The 22,963-nt window shown below is 38.7% G+C and overlaps 1 long non-coding RNA gene across 1 annotated transcript; it reads right to left on the reverse strand.

Annotated features, from left to right (window-relative positions):
• Nucleotides 1-1,940: 1,940 nt before the first annotated feature.
• On the reverse strand, nucleotides 1,941-15,894 carry LOC119696124. The gene is made up of 3 exons (XR_005255495.1): nucleotides 15,584-15,894; nucleotides 2,940-3,133; nucleotides 1,941-2,637 (listed from the first exon to the last, which is right to left on the reverse strand). It is a non-coding gene; the product is annotated as an uncharacterized LOC119696124 (long non-coding RNA).
• Nucleotides 15,895-22,963: the final 7,069 nt, after the last annotated feature.

A 22,963-nucleotide genomic window follows, 5' to 3' on the forward strand; every position in this document is an offset into this window, starting at 1 on the left:
CTTTTTTATCTAAGTTAGTGGGAGGAGACTTTAGGTCAGCTATTTCAGTGTAAGAAAACTGTCCTCTCTTCCAAGAGCTGGCAGATGTTTTAGTCCAGACTGTCTGCCTCATGGCTTCCACAAGCTGCTACATATAGGCTCTTTTTTGGTCTTCCTTCTTCTGAGAATAAATTGGATTATTTGGTCTTTACTGATTTCCCTCACTCTATATGCACTGCAGCTGTCTGCTTGCTGCATTTTCCTTAAATACAATCCTACTTTGGGATTGCATTTTTTTTATGGCAATTTCTTGTTTATCTCTGTGGAGGAGGAGGAAATGCCTCTATGAAACTTAGAGGACTTTGATTCAAATGTTTGAATTCCTGCAGCTGACTGCTCATGTTGCTGAAGTACCACAGGAAAGTTGTGTCTGTCTTTGGCAGGTCTGTGATGGCCACAAGGGCTTGTTTCCAGTGTCTGTTCTGACTTTGGGCTCAGGCTGACACAGAGACAGATGTGGGCAAAGCTCTGAATCAGTGCATGCAAATATGAGTGGGTCTGTTTTGTAAACAACCATTATTTCATACTTAAACAACTCGGAAGGCAAATGGGACAATATGGGGCAGGTTCAAAGAGTAAAGCAATCAAGACAGCCATTCATAATTTGACAACCATATCATTAGTGGTTTAATAATCACAGCAGAAGCCAGGGAAGAAGACGTAGCAGAAAAGGTTTCACAGCACACAGCAGGGACAGAAACCTCAGGAAGCCAAAAACAGAGCTCATGCACATATGACAAAATACAGAGGAGTTTTCAGCTGCCCTAGAACAGGGAAGTTTAGCTGCGGAAGGAACAGATTTACCACAGTGCTTGAGTAGAAAACAACAATCACCACAGAACCCAAGATTAAGTAATTGACACATGAGTTCATAGAATTGATGAAAGTACTTTGCAGGATTGAATAACCCTCTTCAAAGGCTGAGCAGATTTTTTCTGAACTCACTTGATGGGTATTTCTTTAACCAGTTCCCCTCGCAGACTTTGGGGATGATTTTATTGCCTCAGAAGTCACGAATTTTTGTTTTAATGTTATTGCACTCAAGAGCCAACATCTTAAGTTTGATTGTAAGAGTAATGATTGTAAGAATATTTGCTATATAAGATGGGACGTCGTAATAAAATCTGCATTTCGGTGCTGAGACAACCTAAAATTGCTGGAAGTTTGCTACAATGTAACTAAAATTCTTGAAATATTATCAAAAGACAGGGAGTAACTAGACAAGACAAACCCACTTGATTTTATGGATTCTTGGTTTTAGAATGACTCTAGAGAAGTGATTGAAAATAACAACAAATGTAAAGCTCTAGATGCCAACCTCAGTAAGTCAGTGAGAATCATACCTCTGTGTTATACAGATTGAAAGGTCAAAGTTGCAAAGCAGCTATGTTGGAACTTCTGCTTCAAGTGCCAGAAAGCCAGGCTTTTAAAAGAGTGCATGGATAGTTTGTACTATTCAGAAAGTCATTGGCCAATGAGTAGTACATGCAAAAAGGCCAAGACTAGAGCCTAGACTAGACTATCTTCTTTCTACCACAAACTCCATTTGGAAAAGCAACTTTCCTCACAAAACAACCAACAGAAATGCTTTGCAGCTATGTTTAGATAACAAATGCCCTTGTTTTTCCCATGACTTTCTACCCTTCAGAATCCCATCTTCTCCCTGATATCATTAATTACTGAGTTCAGACTTGTCTTGCTTTTCCTGGACTATTTTCAAGATGTAATTTTGTTTTATATTATTCCTTTCTGACCTATTTCTTTTGCATTGAAAACTCTTCTGTTAGTTTAATTAAACTTGCTTGAGGGTAATGATTTTTCATTTTAAATATGTATATGATGAATCTGTGGTTTTCTTAGGCTGCTGCTAATTTATTTTTAAAAACCAAAAGGAAAAAAGGAAAAAAAAAAAAAAGAGAGAAAAAACAAGACAGTGGGGTTTTCAGGGAGTTTCTGTTTTTTTAGAAGGTTTCAAAAATGAGTCATTGCGGGTGCCTGAAATCCAAATACATATATCTGACTTGCAAACAACTATTTCTAAATGCCTCTGCCACAAATTAAGTCTTCATGAATGAATTCAAATTCTTAAAAAACCTAAAAAAGATCCAAAGCCCTCTCTACCCCCAGACCCTCAAACCCCATCATCTTAATCCCTTTCCCTCATCAAACAATAATAAAAAAGCGTCAAAATGCTGAGTTTATGTATCTGGAAGTGTTATCAAGTTCATGCTTCTGAAAGATGTCGGTGTAGTGCATGCTGAGGGCAATCCATGGCACCAGGCTCAGGGGGTTCCTGGATTATATTTTTCTTTCATAACATAGAGGTGAAAGGTGATTGGGAGTTGTAGGGAGCTGAGAGATGCAATGTGGCAAACAATCCAGGTGATCATACTATTAATGCTACTTTTCCTTTTGACAAACTGCAGTTTGAAACAGCCATTGTTCTGGGGATTCGAGAACTGCTGCTGCTTCTACCAGATGCTTCTCTTGGAATGCTGCTGCTTCCAGTCTTGCCTTGTGGCACCCAGGAGCTGATGTACTGCAGTGAATTGTTTGAACTGAATAAACTTACTCGTGGTAAGGTCTCTGGTCTTCTCGCTTTCAGGTGGACAAAAAAGCATTAATGGAAGAGCAGGAGTCACAGAACATATGCATTGTTGTACAGAGGAAAGTAAATAAAATTTATGCAGCTACTCCCAGCTATAAATATAGTTTCAGGAAAACACATAAAGGCTTAAACATTATACTTGTATAGCAGTTATAAAACCTAAACTAACTCAGAAGAGAGGACCATTGTGGAGGAGGAGAAGAGGGTTTCACAAATTTTAGCAGAGAAAAGGATTCATTCACTGTCTGCGATGTTCAGCAAGCCTGGATAGTGTGTTGTTTTCAGCTCTTACCTCTGAGCTCACCTCCAAACTCCTGAGACTGGCATCGAGGTGGGAATCTTGAATGTCAGAGCTCTCTGGTAGCTGTTATGAAGCAGCAAGTCCAAACAGTTGTTCCACCGACTGCTGCCTTCCCAGCGGAGGGTACATCTCCCATCCTGTGTATCTCTGGGTGCTTCTGGGACTGGCACACTGCAGATGTGTTTCTATAGTGTGAGAAGATTTACTGAGATTAAGTTAACAGGTACCTTGATACCTGGTCTGTTCTACCCCTGGGAAACCAACTGTGCAAGCCACTGCTTCCTTGTTTCCCTCCCCCATGAATGACTTCCTTTAAAGCTTCTCTCCCATTCAAATCTCCAGCAGTCTGCTGGTGATGCTACACCCACTGTTTGTGCTGGGATCCTTGAAAGAGGGTAAGTGCAAAAGCATTAATGGATATGCCAAATGTGCTACCACTGAACAGAAGCTCTTTTATGAGCCAGCGGCCATGTTGCTAAAACAGCTTTGACTTAAATATTTGCGTTGGTTGTTGAAGATTCCGTTTTAGAGGAGACTCCCTTAAGAAATCACATCCTGTGGACATAGGCTTTACTAAAATGCCATTTGGGGGTTAATGCCAAGGAATACCCCAGGTAAGAAAATATGACACGTCAACAAATTCAAACCCCAGAAAGCTGTGTGGGTAATGTTCCTCAAAGTCATGTGACCAAGGTTCAAGCTCACAGGTCAATAAGTGTAAGAGTGATCAGTGTCTGCAAGTGTAACAGCAATGGCCAAACTCAGCTGCATGAAGTAGAAAAAAATTAAAAATATTTTATGGGGAAAAAAAATTAAGGTACCTTCTAACTCTACATACCTGATCAGTCATTCATGGTGTGTCCTAGCTCAGCTCTTGGGCTGTAGCTTGAGACCAATGTAGTAAATCTGTACTTCAGTGTAAGACAGGCAATGCTGTCTTACCAAATGTCTTACCAAAGTACTCTGAAGATCAAAGGGAGATCTCTTTGAGGCTTTAAACTGGTGATACATTTTATTGCATTGCTCCTGGATTTGTAGTTGTAACTGTAGTTCTTACTGTATTTGTAACCGTCAGCTTACTGGACATGGACTGTACATACATTACTTTTTCAAGTTCATCTTGGCTTGAAAGTATAAATGGAAAGACAAGACATCATTTAATTCTGTTACACACTGGAGATCATAAACTCTCAACAGATTCTGTCTCAAAAGCACAGCAAGTATTGATATCCCCTTTTATTTAAAGAAATATTAATAAAGTACTATTTAAGCATATTCCTCTAGATGAACACATTAGTCACTGAATTGGGACAATAAAAGCAAGGACAAAAATAAATGCATACTACAAGATATTTGCAACAGGAACTAATTTCCATTTTATTTTTTGCAGTTTTGAAAAGCAGTAAAAGTTCATTCTTTGCACCATCGGTATCACTGAGTATCAAAAGTAAAAGTAAATAGTATAATCACATGAACCTGACCTTCTGCCACACTGTTACGAGCATGTCACCCAGAGATAAAATGCAAGTGCAGATAAAATGCAGTGTTGTACATTAAAAATAGCTTCTGCAATAACTTACACTCTATCATTTAAATAAATACATCTTTTAAATTCCCAAGGACTTTTGTGAATTTCTACTTAATAACACTCATTGTCAAGTGACAATTAAGAAAGGACCTCATTAGTTGGTTTGCAGTAATAGAATTTTTCTTTCTTTTTGGTCATGATAAAAATACTTTAGACTAACAAAAAAACTTCAGACTAATAGAAAAACATGTCAAATACAAAGATATTATTAGTCAAGCTAGGTATTTGGCCAAGACAAAAAAAAATTCATTGAGTCAGAAGTGCTTACCAAAAATTAAAAGTTTGCTAAACATTGCCATTTTTAATGGTAGAGATTAGAATATTGAAATGCATGTGGAAGACAAGGAAAAATCAGAGAAATAAGTTGAATTACTAGTGCATTTAACAGAAGGAAGTTTGAGAGCCCTGGCAAAGCTGGCACTCTGACATGATATCTTTTATTAGTCTCAGTAATGGAGGCGAAAATACTTGGTTCAGTCTTTCTGTCATAGAGATTGATACTGAAACTCATTAACCCTAAGTAGAAGGACCCTATAAAATATAGATTCCATATAATTACTGTGAGAGGTGAAACAATGCAGAAACATTTGTGTAGACACTTATTGTTCTTTCTGTCATCTGCACAAAAGGTACAGAGACCTCTGTGATGTGACACAGTCAGCAAGTATTTTATTTTATTTTTATATTCTATAGAAAAGTCACAGTCTGATAAAGGCTTTGTTCAGGCTCGATCTTCTTTCGAGTACTTCCCAGCCTGTATCAGCACACAGGGTAATCCTGCCCCAGTGGCAGAGCCATGCAGTTTTTATCTTCACTTCACTATCTTCACTTTTTATCTTTGTTCAACCTAAACATTTTGTAGTCTGTCTATATGGATGTTTTGCTGTATTGAGTCAATTTATTTTGGGGAAGAAAAATCATCAGTGCTTTATGTTTATTTGATTTAGGGTGACCCATTGACAGAAAATAGAAAACACACAGATTTGTGACCACATTTGCTTTTTGTAGTGATGCTATTGTGCCTATATGAATAATATTCCTTTACAAAAGAGGACTTAATGCCAGTGAGTTCAATTAAACAAAGCATGCTTAAAAAGAGGAAAGATTTTCATTAGTGGTCTTATTTGAATTTCTCTGAGTATAAAATCATAGCCATACAAGAGAAAATTTCTATTTTTTTTTTTAATAATGCCACATTGCCATGCTCTGAAGGTATAGATGCTGGATACCTTGATTCCTGATTTGATGGACACAAAAAGTTTATTTAAAACAATGAAAACTTCATACCAGTCTGCCCATTTCAAATAGGTTTTTCTTGAAAATCATCTCTTTGGAGCGGTCCTTCTCAACCAAAGAGATGTGTTCTATACAGTGTAAACAACATATGGATTTTCCACTGTGATGTATATATCCTGGTAAATTTAAAAGCTGGGATGATCCTGAAATACCTTATCATTTTTCAGCCACAATGTGGATTTTGCAGTTAATGATCTAAGCTGCATATTCATTGTCTCTGGGCAAGGCATTACACTGTGTTTTATGAAAAATATTTGAGAGAGTGTTTGAAGCCCTGCTATATGATTGTGAGAAGAAAAACATCACGTGTTTTATCTAATCTGCATCTGGCACTCACGAGGTGTTTAAATGTACCTTCGGCATATCTTTTTAACTCCTGGTTTACAAATATGGGCTTGGAATAGGTCCAGTTTCCAATTCAAAATATATCTGCTCGCATATTAGTTGCTTAAACAGCCTCAGTGACAAAGCCCCAAAGATTTGCTCTAGTAGTCAGAGGAATAACAGTCTTGGTGGGAAGGGTTGTGAACCCCCCAGCCACACCATGGTGAGTTCCCAGGTTCCCAGAGGTGACTCCACTCCACAATCACTCACAAGCTGTCCCAGGCAGTTCCTTTTACGCCAGAGCTGGAGCGAGCTCTGCCTGCTGCCCGCACCCAGCGTGGGGACCAGAATGCTTGTGCGCTGAGGAAACACAAGGAAAGGTGAATCATGATTGTTCAGACAGAGGGTGATTTAGTTCTTCCACAGAGAGGGTCCGCAACTTCCGTTATATGGAGTGTTACTCTAGGAATGTGGAATGGCTGGGAAATCATCTTTCATCTGTATTGTGAGTTTATTCAGAACATGAGCTAAATATTAAACCTGCACTCAACTCTGGTAGATAGTTCAAAATAATAGAAAGAAAAAAAGCAAGTAGTTCCCACTGTGCTTACGTAGTTGTTCTGACAAGAAAGTCTGCTCATCATTGTGGAAATGTAATTATTTTCCTTCCAATCAATGAAAGAGGAATCGTCATGTTGTGTAGATCCACATTGTCTTATATGTTTACAATCCTTTTGCTTTCATGCAGAGTACTTTACCATTCAGTTCTGTAACGCCACACTTGTTTTATTCCAATTAACCAGAATTCCTCCAGGAGTTCCTGCTCTTAGGCAAATCTCCTGGCACACAGTAAAAAATTAAGGAAGAATCAGTGAAGAATGCTGCCCAGAAACCAGTCATCCTACACTGAGTCTGGCACAGAAAACAAGAGTTGTGAAAGAAATGGTGGAAGCAGGAAGATTGCTTCTATAAACTTCACTGATGGCAAAAAATACAGGAAGGAGAAGATTGAGTAAAAGTGGATTTGTCATGAGATGGAGGAATGTTACAGACAGCAGAATGCACAGCAAAGAAAACAAGGTGCTAATACGCCATGTCTTTGGAAATGCTGCAATTAAGAAAAAGACATGCATATAAATTTGGACTTGAAGTTTGGGTTTAGTCAAAACAAAACATTTACTAATTCAGGGAGATGAAATGAGAAAGGAAAGCATTTGAAATAACTGAAAAATTATACAGCAACCTTGAAAAGACACCAAAGACAGGATAGTCTGGTGAAACTGCTGGAAAATCAACTCTAAATAATGCCAAACGGGAAAGTCAGAAAGATAGAAACAGTGGCACAGTTTCAGAGAGAAAAGAATTCCTCTACAGATCTGAGGTGTTCCCCAGCAAGTCTTTCTGCAGCCACGTTCCTGCTTCCACTGATAATCTCACCATTAAAGCAAGACACTGAATTTGCTTCAGGTGAATGGTGGAATGGTGGTGGACTAGAGCAGCAAGTTATAATGCATCTTATCTTTACTGACCATGATCAACACATGGAACATGAGTAGATTCAAGGAAAGAAACAAAAATGAATCTGCAATAGCTCACCATGTTTTCAGAAGGATCTAATTCACATTGACTATACTGAGGTCTTCAAAGATGTGAATGCAAAAGACAACTGTAATTTCTCCAAGTCAAGGGCACAACTACCCAGAGCATGTGTACCAAGCAAGAGGAACACTTGAAAGTAATGCTTTCAGTCCGTATGTGTGAAGGTGTGCCTCAGAAGATCTACCTCCTTACATTAAACAAAGATCTTTGAGGCGATGTGCTTCACATAACAAGTGGGTTATGTTACTTGGAGAATGGTTGCTAGCAATGTGCTGTACATCATTTGGACCAGACCTGGAAGAGCGGAACAGACCTAGATCACAGCTATTCAATTTAGAGCACAGGAACATAAACTCACATCTGTCTCCACTTGTCTGGTTAAACACACCCTGCAATGCAAACAACATATACTCCAATATTAGATCACTCTAATTCTCTACAAAACTGCATTTGACTGCAGTTATAAAATATAAAATATAACTTATAAAACATAAAATATAACTTATAAAAAATAAGAGATGTCTGGTGGGAACTGCTGTGACTTCCCAAGTGACAGCCTCCATTACACATGGTTTTGCCTGCTATTCCAGTGCTGTTCCTATTAATAATGCATTTTGCTACCTAGATGTGCTTTTCTGTTTGGAGTTTGTTTTGTGTTCTCTGGTAACTGCAGCCTGTGCCTTGGCAAACTTGTTCACAAAAAATTAGCTGCATCATCAGCATGCTCTGCACTTCTCAAAATATCGCAAAGTTTTCTTTCTTTTAAGTAGTCTTATCCTCGTAAACATGTGACTTTAAAAAGCATAAATGGAGTAATCTAGTTTGTCTCTTCACTTTTGAAAAACAAGCTGCATACTTGTATAACAACATATCCAGAAAGCAACTTTGCTGTGTTTTTTAAATTTGCTTTTTAATGATGGAAAAGACCGTTCATTATGTAACAGCTAGACGTGCTTGTCAGCAGCATTATAAAAAACAGTTTGGATGGAAAGAGTGACAGATGTATCCCTGATGTTAGCTGACTGTAAACAATTTAGGAAGAATTTGACCCTTGGTTGCTCATGGGATAATTCCGTCTCTTCTCAGTTTGCTTTCCCCACTGGAACAGCACGGAAGGCCTCTCCATAACTCAGCAGAGATATATGAGATATTGGAAATAGCCCAAGCTGGAAATGGGAAGCAGTTTGGAGACAGAGTATGACACCAATGATGAGCTGATTAGGCCAGCTGAGAGATGGAGACGAGTGTGTCAGCTGCAACATCATTTTGACACAGGTTTTGTGTTTGCTCCTGGGTTGACCCTTCCCTGCCCTGTCACAGCCTCAGAGCTTGCTCATGTGTCATTTAATACTATCATTCTGCCTAAGCCTGCCTGGTGACATCTGCATTTTTCAGTGACATAGGGATCACCCTTATGAAGGGTGATATACCTTTTTCTGAAAGTATAAACCTTGACAATTTAAAAGTAGATGCTTACACTGGCGTGATGCCAGGTCATGCCTGCACAGAAGAAAAAGTCCTAGCACACAAACTAAGGAAGGAGATATCACTTTTCTCCTTCCTGCCTTTCTGTGGAGAGTCAGAAGCCAGTTTTGAATTTCTCCTCCTTGCAGATTTCCAGTTTTGATGTATCTGGTAATTTACAGTCAGCTCTCTCAATGGGGTTGTATGTAGCAAAAAAAATCAGACAGGTTTTGGGCAGGGTTTTGTTTCTTTGGTTGGTTATGTTTGCTTGGGGGGGGTTGGGGGGGTTGGGTTATTTTTATAAAAAGAGTCCTCCCTGTGTCTTTTCATACTAGTGAGACTTTCTTTGAAGCGATATTTTTTGCACTTTCCACACTCTGTATTGACTCTAAAAGAAAAATCAAGAAGCATATCAGAGACAATATTAACATTCATGTAATTCATACTGTGACAATGAGGAAGGTCAAAGTTAAGTGGTGATATAGGGAACCACATTTCCTTACAAAAAATTGTAAAAAAACTTTAAAGGTGATTTTCCTCCAAGAACAGTGTTTATGATTTTACTGCACGGTGTGACCTGCACAGGTAAGAATCTCTGATATACATCAGTAAATGTTGCTGTAGCCCCATGTCCAGACATGAAACCCTGTTTGGGATTGATCTGGGGAAGATGTTAACAGCTGACTGGGAGCCTTCTTAATGATTTTTGTCAGAAGCTCAGATGTGTTTTTGACAGAGTAGATTGTATGATGGGCAGTACTAGGGGATTGCTTATTCTGTTTATTTTAGCAGATACATAATCATCAAATATGGTACAATACAGTGGTTTTGGTGGTTTGTCTTTTGCTCTTTGAGAATTTATGTTGAGAACGCACGCAAGTCCTCTTATTTCTTAAAATCACCTCCTTTGAGCAGATGAAAGCATTCAGAATGTGCACGAGTAGGTCAAGGGAGAGGGATGGATTTTGTACATCTGCTCTGTAAAATTTATCATCTCTTGTTCTAAGTCTATTGCCAGCTTTATTTAGCAGTCTGGCCATACCAGATATTCCCATTATATCAGTCCTAAAGCAAGAATGTCCTCTTGGTAGCTAGCAGTGTGACATCCCAGTAAAGCTAGTTTAAGAGAGAAGCTTGATTATTCTAGTAAGAATAGTCTTTGGTGCAGTTCTTGAAAAGAAAGCAAAACTCAGTTTGCCCTGTAGATGCCAATGAAATTTCAATTTGTCTCTTTTGTCTTAACAGTTCTCAACTGCTGGGAGCAGGAATTCTATCTAAGCTGAGGTAATTTTCTGATAAATTTCTATTGCTTTTCAGAGGATGACAAAGCATTAAAATTGTGCTTAAACTTATCTGACAGCTCTCAGATCTCTAACAGCATCTGTGGTCAAAAATGCTGTGCCTGGTACACATTGCTAGGCAGCACTTGCAATATTGATTTAGGTTGCCAGTGATAGAAGTTCAATCTGCTTTTTTATCTGGCATAGAAAATACAGACATGATATTTTTAGGACCTATGGAACAGTTAGAGCATTCTTTTTGTTGTTCCTTTCCACATTTGAATTATCAAGTATTTTTAATACAAAGATCTGGTTACCCAGTGTTGCAGGAAAACTGACCTTTGGCATATTGAAACATTCCATCTCTTAGTGAATAGTTAATGAACAGCTCTGGTAGGCATACAGAAATCTGAGAAATGAGATAAAGGCAAAGCCATTCCTTCTTTCTTTGAGTGCCAGATGAGGGCACTCATGGCCAGGCTGTTATCCAAGAGATCTGTTGCCTTGTTTGGATGGATGCCCTTCCTGACATGACCATGAAAACCTCCCAAAGGTCTTCTTTTCACCATGCAGAAGGAAAAATGGCACAGGAGATATAGGATGAAATTTTTTCCTCAAAGTAAAGTAGGCTCTTGCACTACAGAAATGAATTTTTTCTTAAACAGTACCATTTCTTGCAAAATAGGTGGTCATTTCCATAAAAAAAAATGGCTTGCTGCAAATTTCTTTCTGTATTTGCAGTACATTTTTTTTCTTTTTTTTTTCTTTGTCTTTTCTCTTTGGCTTTAGACTAAAATTGGTTAGTTTATTTTAAGCTATAAGAAAGTTTTGATCTTTTTCTGAAGAAGCCTAAATTACATGACACTTGATTTTCATATTTTATGTCAGATAGCATTACAGGTTATGAACAAAACCATTTTAAGAATAAGAAGCCTTATCAGTAATTATGCACAGGAATTTATTATTACTGAAGGGTAAATACATTTTTTTTTTAAAGTCTCATAATTTGTTCCCCGAAAAAGCTCTGTTTTACCTCAGGCAGAGGAGCAAAAGGTAACACCCTGCAGGTGCCACATGGAACAGCAAGTAATAGTACAAATTACAAAAAGAACAAAGAATCAGAGCACGTTGAGATGAGGAGACATGCGAGACCTCTGATCCAGAACATACAAGATGCAGAAGTCTAGACTAAGAGAAATTATGTAAACTGAAATTTTCCCTTTGGTAGATTAGTAATTGCATGATCTATTTCATTGACTTAACTGAGAGCTTAATATCTTCTCTCTGGTAAGTCAAATACTGTCACATTTATTTTTTAGTACAACTACAATGATGGATTCTCTCCTGATCCATTTGTTTGACCTGATAGTCTCAATTTTTTTTTGTGTGTGTACTATCATGCATTTTTGAGGGGATATGAACTCTTCTGCTTGCTCATCTCTGCACTTTTTAATGAAGAGGCTGAATGAAACATCTATGACAGGCTTGATTCTGTTAGCCACATAAAGTACCCCATTTGCAGTAAATTAGGATAATAAAGACCTATACAAATTGTTCAGAAGTGCATGCTTGTGAAATCGCTAAGAGAAGGACACACAGAAAACACACATGGAAAGAATAAATACAGCAAGGGAATTCAGCTGGAGCCGACAGATCATCAACAGATAATCAAACACAGAAGATATATTTTTGCATATTAAATTCAGTCCTGATGTAGGAGGATCCAAATATCACTAAGGCTCATGGGATATGCTGCCATAAAAGCGTGGAATCTGCCCATCTGCCATCAAGAGAAGAAAGACAACCTGATTAGTGGCTCAATCGCTTGGACATATTCACTGTTCTACACATGCACAGTCTATTTGTCTGCAAGTCTCAAGTTCAGCTGATGAAAGATGTGCAGAAAATGGGTAGAAAGGAAGTGCTGAAGCATCACCACTAATTGTATTCAGTAAAACAGATGCCCTGGAGAGAAAAATAATTCCCCATGAATAACTTCATCACTTCAAGTAGATTATTTCTAAAGGTTATACAGTATCCAATTAAGTTAGTCTGTATCAGAGCAAAAGGAGCCCAGACTGCCATGCACCTCTATTGCAGTCCAAGGCAAGGCAGATCAATGAAATCTGATGTCCCTCGATTCATCACAGTACCCCCCTGTATGCTGGAGGACTGTTTTGGAGGAACAGCCACCTGTCTCAGTCCTGTCCATAACATCTACTGGAAATGTTCTCTCGTGGATGATGCCCTCCAAATCTTTCCCGAGCTTTCTCTTGGTAAGTGCTAATTGTCATGGGACAAAATTCTGTTACTATGATAACCAGCAGGATGGACCATACAGCACTTCATCTGGTTTCTTGGTCATTTCTTGTTTAGTAGTTTATACTTAGTCTGGTGTTTGGGGCATCCTCCTTGAACCTTTTTAACCATACAAAAGAACAAACTGAAAAAATTATCTTTCTGATCTTATTTCTCACATTTTCTCCTGTATACTTTATGCAGGGTGATGGGAGCCCTCTTGTAATCTCCACTAGTCTGGATGTCAGTATGTTTAAAAAGAATGGGAGTGTAGCAGACCTGTTCCTTGTCATGCCTGAAAGTTGCTGAGGGTTCCAATGAAAGAAATGCTTTAACTCTGGACCCACTCTTGAACATAAATTATAGAAGAACTACGCATAGTTAAGTAAGCAAGCTGTTTGGCCTGCCTGCTCAGTAATTTTGAAAATTTCAGTCTCTAATGCTGAGAGTAAAGTTGTTTCTAAATGTTAAGAAAAGAAAAGCTCACCAAGTCTGTCTGCAGATATTGGTATCAAACTTTTTGTTCTCCATTAATGGAAACCTGTAGAAAACTCTCTCCTTGCTTCTTCCCTTCAACAGGGAATGCTAGAATCTGAAATCCTACTGTAACATTCATCAAACAGGGGGACAAGGGCAATTTTTCCTTGTTGTTATTCAGTGTAAGGTTATCTCTTTTTTAAATGGTAGATAGCTCCCAAGTAATTGTAAAGGATCTCTTGGGAGTGGCCTTTAAAGGTCACTTTAACCCAGTGTAATGTAATTACTGAATTACTTGGAAACATGTTTTAAAATCTCATTAGCAACATTCATATCTGTCACACAGAAGTTTACTCAGATATCTGTACCAAGCATGCTGGAGTAAGGTCAAAATCTTCTTAGAAGTAAGTTCATACAAAATGATTTTTTTTTTTTTAAATATGTGATACCAGGGAAAGAAACTATCTCAGAGTTATTCCAGTTTCATCTGCACAGGCAAAAAACATTCCACAATTTTTATGTCAAAACTGAGTAGAATGGAAAAACCCTGCATTCTATCCCCTTTTCACCTTGTTACAGTCATGAAATCTACAGGTCTGTTGACAGGGCTGTTTACAGGCACTCCAACATATTACAGAACTCCCTGGCTGATGCTAGTAAATGCAGTGAGGTCTGGCATAGGAAGAACCAGGTTTTTCTGTATTTTTAAAATTTTTTTTCAATAATCCTGGGTCATGTACCATGCAGCTTCCTTAACTAATTTTTGCTTGTATCATCGCAAAAGCATGCCATGTATGGTTCCTGCATCGTGTCTGGTATATTCAAGTTTACTGTGTTTTCTGTATGTTCACCGACTGCACTTGCATCTCAGTTAAACTACAAGTTCACTGCAGAAGGTTTTGAGAAGCTTGATTTCTCCAGGATGTGCCGAATGCTTTTGCTGACAATTTAAATTGTTCTCATTAATTTTCATCAGAGTTGCAGACTGTGTTTGCCATGGTGGAGTTAGATAAACTGAGACACAGAAGTGACCTGGAGCTTGCCAGAAGGAATGAGGGGTGAATGTTACCTCAGAAATATTTATTCAGTGAGTCACTCCAGCAGTGTGACTCCCTAGTCTATTGATGTTAAGTGTGGATTTTCTTCATGCTCTTTTTGTTTCCAGAGCCATGGGTATTTTATGTCAGGAACTCAGCATTTAGTTCTGATGATTGAAGTTGTTAGCCTTTATGATTTTAAAATAAATCTTAGAATCACATTCACGTGGCACAAAGCAGTGGCAGGTAAAACTTTCCAAATTTTAATATAAGCAATAGTCTTATGGTCCTCTGGGATATGAAATAGGATTGTTACACTGTTTGACACAGACATACAGTGAGGGAAAGTAATTCTCAAATCTGTTAGAGATATATTATGTGGAAATAAAGTGATCAAATATTCTAGGGACACTGTCAATTAGATTTGTTACAATGACAGGTAGAAATGCTGCCTGATGCTTAGGGGCTCTCCAGTTTCCAGAGAGTAAGGGGAGGATTTGTGTCAAATTTCCTGACCTGGAGTCAGCAAGAGGAAGGCAACAAGCACCAGCATGTGAAAAAGTACCCTTCTTTTTCCCTGGTATAGGGAAATGGTTAAGTACTTTCTTTGCTGTAACACATTTCCCTGTTGACCAGACTTTTGTGGCTGCTCTGTGTTTTTTTCCCCACCAGAATTATCACCAGCTTGTAGATAGCAGGAAGCAGACATATCTAGTCAGAAAATATATATAAATTAAAATGTTCAGTCCCTATTTGTTTTTTTTGTTTGTTTGTTTCAGTGCTTGTTTTTGTAATGTATTGTTTTAATGCCATCTAAAAATTGATGTTTGAAATAGGTAAGTATTATAAAATCACTCAGGAAAGTGGAGTTTGCTCCTTTGCTCAAAGGGCAGCTTCTATAATTAACTAATTTATGATCTTTTAAAACTCTGCGAACAGTCATTAAAATGGAAGGATACCAGCAGAGCTTGGCAAACTGGATCAGTGTATCATGGAATGATAAAAAAAACCCCTAAAAATTAGAAATTTTTCCCTTTTTCTCTTCCATTAGTCTGATCTTTTGTTTACTTTTTTCTTTTATAGCACCATATAAAGCCCCACATCCCTGCTTATCATCTGAGCTTGTCATCGAGTCTCCTCCTCTCAAACACACAATGATGAAAAAGTAGAGAACCTGCAACCCTTGACACTCCCTGAAGAAGGAACATTGGGAACAAGTGCTCCTTTCGATGCCTTACCAAATGAGAAAATAAGTGATGAAATCTTGCCCACCTTGACTTTGTACCCGCGTTGCTTGGACTTGGATGATCTTTTTGGATCCCTTCCAACTCAGGATATCTATCCTATGAACTGCTGAAAGAAAGGATTTCTCCTTTGCTGGGCAGCAGACAGAAGCCTGATGTTAAAAAGAAAAGGAAGGGATGCACAGCTCTGTCCCTGGGGAAGGAGGAGAGCATTGACCCCGTCATGCTTGCCTGCACAATGCCCTGGGAGTGCATGCCTGGGGCCGATGGGATAAGCTGGGATCAGCCAGGATCAGCCGTGCTCCATGTGCGCATGGCAAGGTCAGCAGAGCCCCTCAATCACTGCCCAAGGAGGGAGTGATATACTGCTTCCAGTTCATTGTGGCAAACAAATTCTTAATCTCCTCCTTCCCAATCTATTCTGAAGGAGAAGATGACTGAGAGAAGCTTGGCCCTGGTCCCATCAGCACAAAGGCCTTTCCCCTGGGCTGTTTGAAGCACCTTTCCTGTGGGATGGGGAACACAGCGGAGGGAACAGGGCAAAAGAGCTGTGTGAGCTGCTCAGGGGGAAGGATGCCTACGGCTCCAGACCCAGACTGCTCCCCCAGCTTTCAAAAAGAGTCAGGTGGCATCTGCTCTGTTTGGAACACCCCTCTGCACAAATGCATCTCATACCTATATAAAAATTACATACATATATATATTTTTTTTTTCAAAACAATGTTTTTCTGTAAGAAATTTAATTTGATCATCTTCATGCCTATTTATAGAGGTTCACCTAATGACTGAGATTACTTTGATTTAGTCATTCTTAAAACTGCTACAAATAGCTGGGAAAAAAAAAATTAAAATCATGACTGAATTTTGGACAGCTTGTCTTCATGCCCTGCATTTGCTGTGTGTATTGAATCTTTGAGTGTATATTTTGTTATTTAAGGACTGCCTCTGATTTTTAAAGCTTTTTTTCTAGTGCAAAAATTTTCTTTGTGCATGTGCCAATGCACCTTCACTATTTATGAAAAGAAATTAGGGAACTAAATCTTAAATGTTTAATTATGCAAATTGTGAGCTGCCTGTGAATTAATGTGGCTAGGAAATAAGTCTGATTTTTCTGAACATCTAAAATAGCCTGCCAAAAAGGAGTGAAAAGAATTTATGTTCCAGTTTTGAAGTGAAGCTTTAACAACTGTACAAACAAAGCAGCGTGATATTACTGTCTGCAGCTACACATATCCTTTCTTATCTTGTATTCCTTAACCTAAACACTGAATCAGCCTCAAATTGTGTGAACTGGAGGTGTGCAAGTAATTAAAAATACAGAAATTCAAATATATGAAATATAAAAACTAGATTTCATGTGCAGAAAGCCATAAAAAGCCATCAACTTCAATTCTGGTACCTGTCTGAGTGTCTACATGAAATTTAGCCTAGAAACTCCAAGGTTATTAAAACCTTGGCTCTGAAATACATTTTCTATTTAGCAAATTATAATACAAACTGTATTGTATTCAGTGGCATAGTTTCTTAACTGCTAGTACCAAGGGTTCACTGATGTAAAAGTCACTGATAGTACGCTTAAATTGTGCCTGATATCTTACTAATGAAAAAAAAAAATGTGCTGTGGGAGAAAGCTGCTGCTGCTGTATTTCTTCTCAGACCATGTCTCTTTCACTGAGCTAATGGAGCAATTCTGTGCTTCAGTAGAGCAGCAGCCATTCTTGTAATTGTCTGCAGTCTCATACTAAATGCTTCATCCAATAAATAAATTTCAGCTTTAAGACATTTCCTCTGCTTCAATACACTGTGCTCAAAGATGTAATTAAAAAGTAGGGCTGATGTCTAGCACCAGTTTATCCTTGTGAACAGTCATTCACCATCTGGAGGTTATGCTATACAAAGAGATTATCTAAAAAGGAAAACATTTGATTTCAGCTGAAAGACATAAAAATAATTTTCTTTTTTTTTCTATAATCATGAGGAATTCCACTGTATACTCATCATAATAGTGTAGTGATATACGTTTTGACTTGTATGACAATGGCTGTGCAGAAGAGACGAAAAATGAAAAGCCAGAAAGAGAAAAAAACCCAAGGCTTTATTCCTGCTCATCTAAATTTCTTTCTGCAGAAGCATCTGTCTTGGAAAAATGATTATAAAAGGAGGTAAAACTTTCTTTAGCCTGATGTAATTGGGTAATGCCAGTGCAGAAAAAAAACCCAAAAAACAACAAAACCACAAACATTTTTCTTTCTTCATCTGATGTAAAACAATGTAGGGCAGAAAGAGAATTCTTGCAAACTGCTTTATCGTTGGCCTCATGATATTTAACTTGATACTGAAAAAAAAAAAAAGTCAACAAAACTTCTGGTTTCTCAAGACTTGTGAAAAGCTTGCTTTTGTTTTGTGTTTCTATTACCTCATTCCTGATGTTAAAACAAAAACTGGTAGAATGAAAAGCACATTCTCAGAAGGCCAATGAAAGAATGGAGGATTTTAAAATATAGTTATTTTTTAACCTAGAGTATGATTTTTAGGTCATGCTAGAGGAAGTGATATATGACTTTTACATGCTTTGGTCTGGCCCTATTGAAATATGGCACTGCAGAGTTAAAGCCCCTGGGGTGATTAGGTGTTAGCTGACTAGCTGGGCCAACCTCTTGTCTCACTGCTGCCAGAAGGAAAAATCCTCCCCTGTTTCAACTCCCCTCACTCCTGCTGTGCAGCCCCATCCTTGTGTTTGCACAGATTTTGGCATGTGGTTGCCACTCTGTAAGCTGATTTATCTGTCTAACTTGGGAGCAAAGACTTCACTCTCTGCATTGGATTAGCTTTCTCTCACATTAGCAAACTGCTCTGCATCACCACAGGGGCTGAGCAGGGCAAGGGTGGGTGCCAGGGAAGAACATTTGGCTTGAACTAGGGAATAAAGTGGTAAAAAACGGAACTTTCTGGTTCTGGGGGTAGAAAGCCATATGATTAAGACACAATACCTAGAAAATTTACCCTGAGAAGCACAAGGCATCTGACTCCAACAAAAGTCAATAAATCAATTAAAAACCTTGATGCCTGCCTCTAACAGGACACTGATATGAGCTCTGAGGGTTTCCAGACTCCTTCCTCTGCAATGAGAGTTCTAACATCTCTTTCTTCATATATATCCCTCAATGAACCTGCCCATAGAGCTCCTGACCATTTCCTGTGTGGTGAGGATAACAGTCTTTCTGGTAACCTTTCTACATACAACTTTCTTGGTAGCTGTAGAATTTAGCAAAACTATTGTAAGAGAAATTTGAGGTAGGGTTATTAATGTATATTTTCATTAAAATATCATTCTACTGAAAAAAACAAATTATTTCCCAGTACTAAATAGGGAAGCCTGAGGAAATTTGTACTCTCCAAACACTCTTTCATTTTGAAATAAGACTACTCATGCAAAGTATGAAAAACACCCCAACAATAAACTTGTAACAGATTTCACATGCTCCCAGATAAAAAATATGTCAGGTATAGAAACCTTTCTTAGTTCACCTTTTAATATTTCGTCTCCTTCCTTTTCCCTCATAGAGAACACTCTGTGTGTATGGGATATCTTTGGGGATTGATTTTTCACTTCAAGAAATAAAAAAGGCACAGTTGTAAATATTTGAGTGACCTTGAAAATACACTGATAAATGCAGAGCAAGTACTAATCACTGCTCTTTGAGGGATTATTTTCAGCTGCCTTGTCAAGTTGGGAATTACAACCACTAAACAGTAGCAGAGTTTCAGATCTAATTTCAAAGACATTCAAATGAAGAACTGCCAGCTGTGACACATGCCCTTTTATTATCCCACAATTGATTGGTATCTTGCTGGAGGCCACAGTACCTGTGAAACATTGCGCATCTTTTAAACAATTCCAGCTGCTTCTGCTTTAAATAGCATGGTACTTACAATGGAAAATGGACAAAGAACAAATGATCTGTTTTTCTAATATATCATTAATTCCCAGATGTATAGATACCATGGAGTCTATTCGGGATGTACATACAAACTTATATATACATATATAACTGGGCATATATATATTTGTGTGTGTGTATATAAGGATGTTTAAAAGCACCTTCTTACTGACACAAGCATTTTAGAACATGTCTTAGAACAGTTTTATAGGGGTGGTTTTTTTTAAGTCTCTAAAGGGATAAGAGAAAATCGTGTACAACATATCCAAAATGAATGTTCCTTCTATCATTCCTAATTGTACTATAGGGAAAGTGTGAGAGAATCAACTACTGGCATTAATTGTACATGCATATTTCTACAATACTTGTCTATTTGTCCCAGATTATATATCCATAAAGATCTCTCTAAAATTAAATTAGAATTACAGAATGGCCTGGGTCAAAAGGGACCTTAAAGATTATCTAGTTCCAACCTCCCTGCTGTGGGCAGGGACACCTTTCACTAAACTAGATTGTTCCAAACTCCATCCCACCTGGCCTGAATATTCCAGGAATGGGACATCCACAACTTCTCTGAGCAACCTATGCAAGTGCCTCACCACCCTCACACTAAAGAATTTCTTTCTCATATCTAATCTAAACATAGTCTCTTTTAATTTGTATAAATCCCCCCTAGTCCTGTCACTACATGCTTTTGTAAATAGTATTTCTCCAGCTTTCTAATAAGCTCCCTTCAGGTACTGGAGAGCCACAATTAGGTCACTCTGAAGCTTTCTATTTTCCAGTCTAATCAATCCCAATTCTCTCAGCTTATCCTGGTAAGAGAGGCGCTTCATCTCTCCTCTGGGCTCACCCCAGCAGGTCTCTGTCCTTTTTTATGCTGGGATGCAGCTCTGGATGCAGTGCTCCAGGTGGGTCTCACCAGAGTAGAGCAGAAGGGCAGAATCCCCTCCCTCCCCTGCTGCCCACGGGGCTCTGGATGCAGCCCAGGACACGTTTGGCTCTCTGGGCTGTGAGTGCCATGGCCGGGCCATGTGCAGCCTCTCACCCACAGCACCCCCAAGTCCTTCTGGGCAGGGCTGCTCTGGATCTGTCCATGCCCAGCCTGTGCTGATACCAGGGGTTGTTCTACCCAGGTGCAGCACCAGCAGTTGGCCTTGTTAAACCTCATCAGATCCCCATGAGTTACTTCTAAAGCTTGTCCAGGTCCTTCTGGATTGTATCCCATCTTTCAGAAGTGTCAACAGCACCACTCAGCTTGGTGTCATCTGCTAATCTTGATTCCTTCATCTGTGTCATTAACGAAGATATCAAATAACACTGGTCCCAGTACAGACCTCTGAGGGACACCACTTGTCACAGATGTCCCTCAGGACTCTGAGCTGTTAACCATTACCCTGTTGTGACCATCCAACCATTTTCATATCCAACAGTCCACTAAATGAGGCCTCTCTCTCCAGTTCGGAGAAAAGGATGTTATGGGGGATTATGTCAAAGGCTTTACAGAAATCCAGAATAAATTACATTTGTAGCCCTGCCCTTGCTCACTGATGTCACTCCACCTAGATGATGGTTGGTTAGGCAGAACTTGAAGTTTCACTGTAAGCATATACTTGAGTCTGAAGAGAAACCTAATAAACACAGGATTAGTTCAATTCTGAGTAATAGAGTTGCTCCCTTGCCAGAGAATTTATACAAGAAAAATGCTTGATGAGCTGTGCTGGTTAATGTCATTGGACTTTACCATCCCTGTTAAATTAAACACCATTTTACAGAACCCATTTGGTGGCCCAAACTTTCTTGAGCCAAAAAAATGTCTTCAAGATTATTTGGTTTGATTTCAAGAGCAAAAGTGGATGCTTAATGTTTACCAGACGATAATTTATTAAACAATTACAAGCAAAAAATGATGGAAAGCTGGCTTAAGCTGTGCTCCATTTGTTGTTGAAGAATGTTTTATTGAATGGGAAAGCACTTGGAGATCATCCACTGAAAAACAGAGGTCTTGAAAGGTGGGGCTCTTGAAAGTTGAAAATTACAGTGGTTTGGTTCTGTGCCAATGTTGATTTACTGGTTTTGGCTGGGATAGAGTTAATTTTCTTCATAGAAGGTTGTGTGGGGCTGTGTTTTGTGTTTGCCCTGGAAGCATTGTTGATAATACAGGGACATTTTCATTAGTGCTGAAAGTGCTCATGAAGAGCAAAGGCCTTTTCTCTTCCTCATCCCTCAGGATGAAGTGACAGATAAAAAGGAGTGACATGGGAGAAAATTATGGACAAATGAAAAATGTTTACATTAAAACAATCTCAAGTTAGTTGCATTGTATTGTAAAATGTTCTTTGATTGATACTTTGACAGAACCAGGGAAGTTCATGGCAAGAATTCAGAGCTCAGTGCTGACCCATTTATTTTGCCGCTCCACATGAATCTCTTGTTAAAATTACACTGATTCTTTTATCTGCACTATAACTTTTAAGATGATGATGCTGCCAAGGGATGTGATCCTAGTTTTCAGACTTTAGGTTTTAGTTTAAAATTATGTATAGTCTTGTATAAATCAGTCTCTTCAGCTCCTTCATGTAATTGCAAAGCTTCACCTCAAAGATCGAGATCTTGTCAATGAGGTCTCTTAACAAAGTTATTTTGTTTTATGAAGAATTCTCTTGTGAATGAAAGTGGGGAGCTAACTGAAAGATTTCTATTGAGAAGAGTAAAACAAGGTTAATCCTGCTGCTTGTGAACACATAGTGGTAGGGCTGAAGTAATCAATTTTGCCATAACAAGCTGTCTTTGATATCTATTTTTAGTTCTGCCCCAAAGGCAAAGTAGATAGAAACACACTTAGAACAGAAATATTTCCTGCATAAATAAGGCAAGTATCAGTCCTGTTTGGAGGACCTGTTTGGTCCTGTTTGGAGTTGGCTGGAAAGTTGTACCTGGCTGAAATACTGTACCTGGGCAATTACTTTTTTACTACATTTTGAAAGATTAGTGGAAAATTAAATATCAACAAAAACTTATGTGAAATTTTCCATCCCTCTTTATCAGCTCTTCTAGTCAGTTTTTTTGATAGAAATTTATGAGACTGAAAACTAGTCTCTTTGGTTTGCCGGAACAGGTGACCGGTACGTGAGTAAGTGAGATCCATGTTGCATGACTGACATGGACCTCGCTGACCCTCATGGCACTGGAGGTATGCTGTGTGCATACATGGTGGGCATTTGAGCTGCCAAACATCTAGATGTCTAGATGACTGCACAAGCCTACAGACAGCAACCTAACCAAGCTGGGTGCGGAAGGAGGCAGATTTCTCCATATGGCAAGCTAGTGAGGAATAGAGACTTGAGACAGATGAGATGTGAAGGGTGAGGAGAGCTGAAGCATCAGAGTGCTAATGGGACAGATAAAGACCTTACAGAATGCAGGGAGGCAAAAGCCTCTGTTAGGGAAATGTCTTATAGCCCTAA

Source organism: Motacilla alba, chromosome Z (assembly GCF_015832195.1).
Source record: "Motacilla alba alba isolate MOTALB_02 chromosome Z, Motacilla_alba_V1.0_pri, whole genome shotgun sequence".
Lineage (NCBI taxonomy): Eukaryota > Metazoa > Chordata > Aves > Passeriformes > Motacillidae > Motacilla > Motacilla alba.